This window comes from Gastrolobium bilobum, unplaced genomic scaffold (assembly GCF_033153095.1).
Source record: "Gastrolobium bilobum isolate Gb01-03AN ecotype WA unplaced genomic scaffold, APGP_CSIRO_Gbil_v1 utg26223, whole genome shotgun sequence".
NCBI lineage: Eukaryota > Viridiplantae > Streptophyta > Magnoliopsida > Fabales > Fabaceae > Gastrolobium > Gastrolobium bilobum.
Genome location: NW_026895900.1, coordinates 55712 through 65797, shown reverse-complemented (window position 1 = coordinate 65797; position 10086 = coordinate 55712).

Genomic DNA, 10086 nt, shown 5'->3' with positions numbered 1-10086 from the left:
GGGCTTTACTAACTATACTGGAAGCTGAAGATATTTGACTAATTTAAAGAGAGTAATTTAGGTAAGATGATAAGGTTAACTCATTGAAAAATTATATTAAAATGTTTAATAAAATATTATTAAATGAGATGATTAAATCCTTGCAAAAATTTATCCACTAGACTTAAAAAAATTAGTTTCCTATTTCCAAAAAAAAAAATTAATTTCCTTGCATCAAAAACACAAAGTCCTTGTTTCACCGCCTTCTCCTTGCAAACCTAACGCAAGTGTTGAACAAATGTACGTTAGTTATTGGGACATTTATCCTACTGCCACCTTTTTAGAATGAGAGTAAATATTTTTTTTGTTCTTAGCAAATTTTACGATGTCCACTTTAGTTTTTAGTAAATAAAAAAATTATTTGTGGCCCCTAAAAAATTTAAAATGGACCTATTTAGTTGAAATTGTGGTCCCTCACAAATTCAAAAAAAGACCCACATTAGTCCCTCAAAAGGGCTAAAATGGGTCCACTTTGAATTTCTTAGGAACCACGAATAGTCTTTTTATTTGCTAGGGACTAAAATGGGCATGTAAAATTTGATGAGGACTGAAAAGGGTATTTACTCTTAAAATAATTTGTCGAAATGTCCATGCTCGCCAGAAAATTTGTTAGAATGCTACGTCTCTACACTCGCTACAACTACTAGCGAGTTTGGTTATGCCACTGGCGCATTTCCTAAGGACACCAAACTCGCTGCAAGTATAATGGTCAAAGTTGTCAGCCTTTCCTTTTTGCAAAACTGGGACATGTGGCATGCAGATATAAACTCGTTGTAAATGGCAGTGAGTACAGTTTGACATGTTAGAAAAGAACTTGCTACCACTAAGAAGCTAGTATATGTCTACCTATCACGTGTAAGAAACTCGCTAGTAGTCCCAATGAGTTCAATGCAATATAACCTCCCCCCCCCCCCTCCCCATCTTCCCCATTTCATACTTATCTATGCTCATAACATATAATTCCTCAAATTTCTCTTAATTCGAAACATCCCTATGTGTTTGCATTTGTCTATCTTACTTCTTCCTCCTTTTTTTTTTTTACAAAATGAGTGACAGTGATGATTCAAAAATTGTCATTATGTATTATAATGGGAGGAGATATTTTGGCCTCAAGGGTCAGGTTTTTGAAGGAGATACGAAATATTTCGCATGAGCCTCCGGTGTAATAATAATGATCTAAAGAAGACAATATACAAGAAGTTGAGATTACAACGGGTCAATCCAATCTCGGTTGACTGCTAGATGTACCTCATGTAAAGAGAGTTGGGTTCCTGTGGAGATTGTTGAAGATGAAGATGTCGCGTTAGTAGTAGATGCATTTCAAAATGATCGAGACTCCGCATTTATTTAACTGTATGTGAAAGTATACTATGGTGGACTATCTAACAGTTAACATTCCCTCCCTTTAATTCACTACATTGACATTAATAGGGACCCACATTTTAATTCTGAAGATAGGTATGTGATTTCCCCACCGACCCCACCCCAAAAATGTTAATTGAAATGGTTCCTTCCCAATATAAGTATGATCTGATATGGCGTATGGATAGCTCCGACGATGAGGTGGATGAAGGTGTTGTTCTATATAGTGACTCATCAGACACCTATGTCGATGGTGATTTTGATTTATATCCGTCTACCGCAGTGTGTCATTTGTTTCATTCACCAGTCATTGTTGAATGCATAACCTGCCAGTGGCAAGTTAGTAAGTCTAATTAATGAAAAATTTTCGAACATAATTCTCAACTACACAGTTGATTTTCCTACGCATGTGTGCTTATACAGGACATGAGAGTGTTCCATTTTAGTCTTAAACAAGTCATTATACGCATATTAATTGGGCACACCCAGATCAGGAGTTGCTTGCAATGGAGGAAGCGCAACTACCCAATTGCCAGATGGGTCAAGAGCTGTATAAGGACTAGGTGTTTCAATGCAAACACGATGTGTAGATGGTAGTAAAGCAGTTTTTCATGGTGGAATATCACAATGATGATTGTCCATTGAGGGTGGGGTATGTAACACCTCGTGTATACCCGGTTTGTTAAGATGTCATTGTATGAAGCCACGCTTAATTAAATAAAATGCGGAATAACTTTTTACATTCAATTATGACGTCATTATCATTAACCAAGTTGAGTTACTTAATTCATTTCAAAATATTTCCTGTATGTAAATTGCAAAAGACAACTAACTGAAATACCTCAATATATAAATAGCAGTGAGTATCTAAGTCACGGAACTACAACACGCAGTCCGGAAAATATCCTAATACATTAATACAACCCAAAACTAAAAAAATAAGACAAAGAGTCAAGTCAATGTGGCATGGACAATCATCATGCTCACCAAATAAACACATCACCAACAGAGTCTCAACAGCGACAACATAATCATAAAGCTAATAACAGAATAGCAACATGCATATCTAGCATCAAAAGCATAATCATCAAAGCAGACATATCAGCTAAGCTCTGGCCTCCTACCATTAGAGGTCTCAACCTCCGCATTACCTGAACCTGAAATAAGCGCCCCAAACGTGGGGTGAGATCTCTAAACAGAAATCTCAGTAAGGCAAGGGGTCCTCAAGGGTCTTCCACCCCAAGCTCACTTACATATGCAATATAAGTTCGAAAACAGTTAAACAGTATAAGTTCCAAAATTAGTGCAATGCAATAGATAATCATGTCATGTGTGCAATACTATTCTACTGGCCAGAGGAATGCAGGATATACGTCTATCTCTTACAAATAGTGCAAGACGCCACTTGCACTCACCCACAGTCTCACCATCTTGTATGACGCCACATACTCAGGCTTACTGTCTAAGTGGAACAACACATACATATTATAAGTCATTGCACATATCAGCTCAAAAGCATTTCAAGTATAAAAGCATGTAAACACAGCATGCATATAAACCATTCCCCCATGGGGTATGGTGGAACCACACAATGGCTAAACCGAGGACACGAAAGCTTACCTTGCAAGCTAACTATCCAAGCCAAGAGTCCACACAAGCTCAAAGTCCACAACACAGCTCAATCACAATCTGATAATACAGTAGTTCATCATTAATAACCATTACTCAAGGTTACATTAAGTGATTAAAGCTTTCTTACTCATTTTCCTTCATTTCATGTTGTTTCTGCAGGAGGTATTCAAATACTCCACGAGTAGTATTCGAATACTCCAGCTCTCCAGAAAGTATCAGAATACTTTTTCTCAAGTATTCGAATACTACAAAGTATCGAAATATTTTTCCCCCAGTATCCGAATACTACAAGGTATCGGAATACCACATACCCAAGTATTCGAATACTACCCAGTATTCGACTACTTCTTCAAGGTATCCGAATACTTTTCTTCTCAGAAAAGTATCCCCATACTCCAGCAAGGAGTATTCGACTACCTGTGGACAAGTATTCGAATACTACACAAAAAGTATTCAAATACTTCTCCAACAGGATGCAGAATTTCAAACTGAAGTCTGCATATTCCCATTTTAAAGGTTCAAATGCGATTGGGAGTCCAATGACTCCCTAAACACTGAATGGGTTATCGACAAATGAGTTAATGAACATACATACGTTAATCAAATTTCTTTCCTAAGATCATAAGCAGCTAGACTCTAATTTCATTTGTTCAATGATCTTAGGTATGACAACTATAAAAATTTTAGTGTTTATTTCCAGATAATTATTAATACATAATTTTTTGTTGACATGCAGAAATGATAAGGGAGGAGCCCAATGTTAAAATTGCTCTAATCCAGGAAAGGATAGCAACAAATCATGGGTTTCATATATCATTCAGAAAGACGCGGAAGGAAAAACAAAAAGAAATTGTCAAAATTTATGGAGATTAGGATGAGTCTTACGCATTTATGCAAAAAATGGTTGGATTACATGTTGCTATTTTCACTAGGGGCTATTTATAAGTTGGATCTGAATGATCATTTTGTTAAACATTCAAATAGTGTGTTGATGCCTTTAATTATTGCAAGCCGATTATCCAGATAGATGGTATCCACTTATAAGGGAAATATCGAGGGACGCTATTCATTACTACAATTTGTACATTTTGTCTTTTAGCACTAATGGAAAGGCAAGGAGCTTCACAAAATACATAAGCAAATGGTACCTTAGTGATTCGAATAAACAAGTTTGGGAGATCATTGGAGGTCAATTATACCTTAAAAAATTAATTTTCTGCATTCTGTCGAAGAAGTATTCGAATACTTTTCGGTTAGTATTCGAATTCTTTCTGGAAAAATGCAGCAATCGAATACTTCGCGAGACAGCAGCGACCTAGTTTTGTAAAATCGCGATATCGCGAGCTACAGAGCTCCAAATTGAGTGAGGTTTTGACGTATGTGAAGCTAACACATAGGGATACAAACCTATAAATTTTCATATCCATTGGATAAGTGGATTGATCGAAGTTTATGTTTGAAGTCGCAACCTTATTGCTGGAAATCCAGTTTGTTGTAAGAACTTGGCGAAAATCATAACCGAAGTTATATAATTTTGATTGAGACATAAAATATGTCTTTGGAAAGCTTGAGATGTCTAGTTTAACATATTAAAATGTTACAATATTTGGTAAATATTTGCAACTGCATTTTTAAAAATGATAAAGACAGTTTGTGCTTGGGGGCTTTGGGAGAAGCCTGCACTACGCTAAACGAAAAAGAAAACATGTTCAATTTGACATGAAATTGTAAGGTATGATTATTGATGATGTATTTGCCATTAAACCAGATTGTGACTCGCTGGATTTTTTGGTTGTTGGTGACCACGTGATACTGAGTTGGTATTAGAGGACTTTACCGATACAGGTAAGCTTTTGGTCTTCGGTTTTATCCGTTGCTTGTTCTACCAAACCCCATGGGGGATTGGTTTATGTGCATGGTATGTTTTATGAAATAATATTTGTTTCTATTATGAGTATTGGATATGTTTTTGAGCTGAATTATGATATAGTGCATTTGCCATACGTTATGTATGTGAGTTGCTCCACCCTAGACAGTAAACCCCTAGTATGTGGGCAACATACAAGATGGTAACTCCGTGGGTGAGGTATAAGGGAGGAGCCTAATACTGTAGGTTGCAGACATGCGTAATCCCTACCTTTTATTCTTTGGCCGGTTGGATGCATACACACATGACATGAATATATGCAGCATTGTACATTATTTGATATATTGCATGGCATGCTCATTTCATATACTGCATTGTTTATTGCTATAAATGGCCCGATATAGTCATTCCCTTTATCTTGTTATTAATCTGCTTCTTTATATACTGTATGCACTGTTTTAGAACTTATATTATACCAGTAAGTGAGCTTGGGGTGGAGGATCCCTTGAGGACCCCTTATCTTACTGAGATTTCTGTTAGAAATCTCACCCATTTTTGGGGCACATTTTCAGGAAATGACGTTCGTGAGACGGACACTAATAGAGGCAAGAGGCCAGCATAGAGATTTCATTATTGTTATGAGCCATGCATATTATAATTATTCATTCTTCTATGATGAGACTTTCTTATGACTAGACTTGATGGATTATGTTGTTATTTGATGTGAGCATAGGGGTTATCTATGCCACTATTAAATAATCTGTTATTTGTTGACTTGAGTATTTGTATTGTAGCACCATGGATTATGGATGCTTTTGATTTGTTATTTATGAGTACGAGGTATTTCAGATTTTTATTATAGTGTTGCAATTACATAAGGATTGTTATTAAAAGAAACAGTTAATCCATCATGAGGATTAGCCTGATTTATTTGAAGAAAACAGTTATTGCTTCTGTGATTAATTATTGCAAGCTTCACATTAAATCCCATATGTATGCTAATACACCAACTGCAGACGGGGTGTTACAAGAGGCTTGTAACCACTAAATCTCTCGCAATGTCCAGATTACTAAACCATGTTCAGTTATGTAAAAACCGTAAAAGTGAGAATTATGCTAAGTAGGTTTTGGGAACCCCTTAATGACTTAAGATAAAAACTATATGATAGTTAGACAATTGTTTTAATGATTCCGCGTTTAGATTTCAGTTATGATCACATCTTTTTATCATTACGTTTTATTATTGATTTTAAATGCTCACGTAATGAAAAGGAAAAAGTTTACTCGCATTTTTTAAATGAACTGCTGTGAATATAACTGCGCTTAATATCATAATCAATGTTAACAACACCAGTATGTAACGGGCTGTTACAACTGCTACCTTACTATCATAGTGGATGCACATAGAAAACACTGATTTTAGACAATTTGAAATACCCCAAAGGAAGTCACGCAGCCACTCAGCTACCCTACTAACTCTATATGAGGCAATAGGATTTTGCTTCCATGGCCGACCTTGTAATACATGCTTGCTTTGATGATTCCCAAGAAACAACACCCCCCACCAAGTGTGTTCATGTAACACCCTAGTTTGCAACCGGTTAGACATGCATATGGTATAGAAACGTTGCATAATTAAATGCTTAAGTGAAAGACTTAATGTAACAGCCTGTTGTACACCAGAATTGTTAACATTAATTATGATATTAAGCGCAGTTACAATCACAGCAATTTATTTATAAAAATGCGAGTAAACTTTTTCCGTTTATTACGTGAACATTCAAAACAATAAAAGGCGTAATAAATAAAAGCTGTGACCGTAACTGTAAACTCTTTGCAGAATAATTATTTAAACTAATTTTATAACATATTTGACTTCCTACAAGTCACTAATGGATAAACCCACTTAGCTAATTTCTCACTTTTACGTTTTCTACCTAACTGAACATGGTTCGGTCATTAATTTTCAGCGGACAAACTGCATTCTACAAGCCTCCCATATTTTGATATGTTATTCTACACTCAATTACTTTTCTAGGAAGCTATCACACGAGTTATTTAGAGCACGTTTGCTCCGAATATCGTCGTTTGAAGTTGGACAAGCAAAGCTGCCAGTCAACCCCAAAACAGCTCCAAACATCCCTCACTCAACGAATTACTGCAGAAAATACACTCAACATATTGCTCTCAAATTTTTATACAACAAACTAGACACCTCAAGATTTAATTTGATATATCATACACTTAATTTGACCAAGGAATGAAGCGGGAATAAATTTCCCAAACTTGGTCCAGAACTGCCCAATGTGCAGTAGCCACTGAACAGTCCGCGTTCTCTTCCTCTTACAAGCCGACGTCCAACCCAGATTTTTACTAAATTTTACCAAAAGATAGAGGACATCTCAAGCTTCAAAACAGCGTATGGAACGTCCCTATCGGACCTCTATGGAGGGAGATATGCTCTCCCGAAGTTCGCCTAAATTATGTCAATTTCTAGAAAATTCGCCAGAGTTTCCTTTGTTTTTACAAAAATTCCCAAATTTGCAAAGTGATCTAAGACCTCAAATTGTACCTAATAATCATAGGGTGGCACATACAAGGACCAGCAATGCCTTGGGACTCTTACAACCCTTCACAGTTTATATCTAATTACTCAATTCATACCATATTGCTTACTTTATTACACTTGACACATTTCAATCACTAATGTCCATTTGCATGCATTTTCTAAACATACACATAATCATAATCCTAAAATAGACCTATTGCCCTTTCATCATATTACATGCTTCCATATTACATCAGTATCCATGTACAATTTACAATTTCTCCATTACATATTACAACTTACAATTCTTAATCTTTAATTACAACATAAAGAATAACCCTTAAAATGACACATGTAACTAGACTTAGGCAAAATGACATGAACAAATATGACAATGAATCTCCTCCTAAATAGATATGCAATGTTCATGCACTAAGTCTAGCCTAAGCCCAGTGGCTATCAAAATGCAAAATATAAAGTCCTCTAGCTAATCATCATACGGGCTTCTTGCCCGCCGCTCCTGCACCACCGCTACCTCCTGAAATAAAGCCCCCAAGACGGGGTGAGATATACGAATATATCTCAGTAACCCAGAGGTTCCGGAGAATACTCCGCCCAATGGCTCACTTCGATGCATATAAATAACATAAAATAACATCTTGAAAACGGGATAAAGCAAGGGATTTAGAGAAATAGGGGAACATAGAGATACAAAATACGACGAAGCTGGAATGGTCGATGCCAATACCACGCAACGTCCAGCCTATTGGCTCGGCATATAAGCCTACAGGTCTCAACCAAGGCGTGTTCCTAGAACATTAAGGGAGTAACAATCACAGGCATCATTAATCATGTCAAGCTAGACTTTGCTTTGCATTATGAGAAGTATCTTGATGTTATAGAAGGGTATTGTGATGCAAATTGGATCACCAGCTCTAACGACACTAGATCCACAAGTGGATATGTATTCACCCTTGGTAGGGGTGCTGTGTCTTGGAAATCGTCCAAGCAGACTTGCATGGTGTAACACCCCGTATATATCCGATAATGTTATCATATCATCGTATTAAGCTGCGCTTAATTAAAAATGCGGAATATCTTTTTCTTTTCAATTATGACGCCATCACTCATTACCAACTTGATACTTAATCATTTTCAAAACATTGTCTGTATGTAAATTGCAAAAGACAGCTAACTGAAATACCTCATTAAATTAATAACATAAATATGTCTCTAGTCACGAAACTACAACACGTAGACCGAACAACCCTGATAGTTTATACAACTCAGTTAAACTTAAACATAACAGAAATTAAAGTGGCATGGACAAACCTCATGCTCACCCAAATAAGGCACAAGCCCAACAACAGTCTCAACAACAGCAACATACTAAAAGCAAGCTAACAACATAACATCAACATATATATCCAGCATCCAAACATGTCAGCATATAAACAGCAATAATCATCAACTAAGCTCCGACATCCTCCCGTCAGAGACATCAGCCCCCAAGTTACCTGAACCTGAAATAAGCGTCCCCAAACGTGGGGTGAGATCTCTACACAAGAAATCTCAGTAAGACAAGGGGTCATCACAGATCTTCCACCCCAAACTCACTTACATGTGCAATATAAGTTCAAAAACAGTTTATCAACATTATTTCCAAAATAGTGCAAAATGGCAGATAATCATGTCATGTGTGTCAATGCTATAATCTACTGGCCAGAGAAATGTAGGAATACGTTTATTACCCACATAGTACGCGCCCTGCCGTACCTACCCTTAGGATCACATCCCATCGGGTGAACACCACATACATATCATAAGCATTTGCACTTAACAGCTCAAAAGCATTTCAATTATCAAAGCATGTAACACAACATGCTTATAACCATACCCCATGGGACATGGTGGAACCAACAATGGCTAAACCGAATACACGAAAGCTTACCTTGCAAGCTAACAATTCAAGCCAAGAGTCCAACCAATGCTCAAAGTCCAAACACAGCAGAATCACAATCTGATTTGGACCAGCAATCATATCAATAAACATAGCTCATAAGCGTAAACATAAAGACAACGTTTCTCTTTTACGTTTTACGACTTAAGGCTTCTCACAAAACCACAAGCCCTTAATCACTTAGATTCTGACTTGGTTAATTATTACAGAAGTTCAACTTCCTCAAACTAGGGTCCACAAACCCCCAATAGCCTTCTGTATGAACAGTGCAGCTACTGTTCTTCGAAAATCCAGAATATCCGGATATATGTCGGGGACATATCCGGATATCAATATCCGGATATCTTTATGCCAATATACATATATCAATATCCGGATATCCAGATCCCCATATCCGGATATCAATATCTGGATATCCATATCCGGATATTTCGCGATAGAATGCAGTTTTTGCATTTCGCGAAGATATCCATCAAAGGCCCAACTTTTACCAATTAAAAACGTTCAAGACTCCATTTTTAAGCATATACAGGTTCACATACGAGTTGGTTACTTCATGTTAACAAATTACATGCCAAGACTCCAACTTTAACCCATTAAACTCATGATTAAAGGTTGTACCACTTACCCAAAGCTCAAAACAGAGAAATGAGTGCTTTTGGAGCTCACCAAACAGCT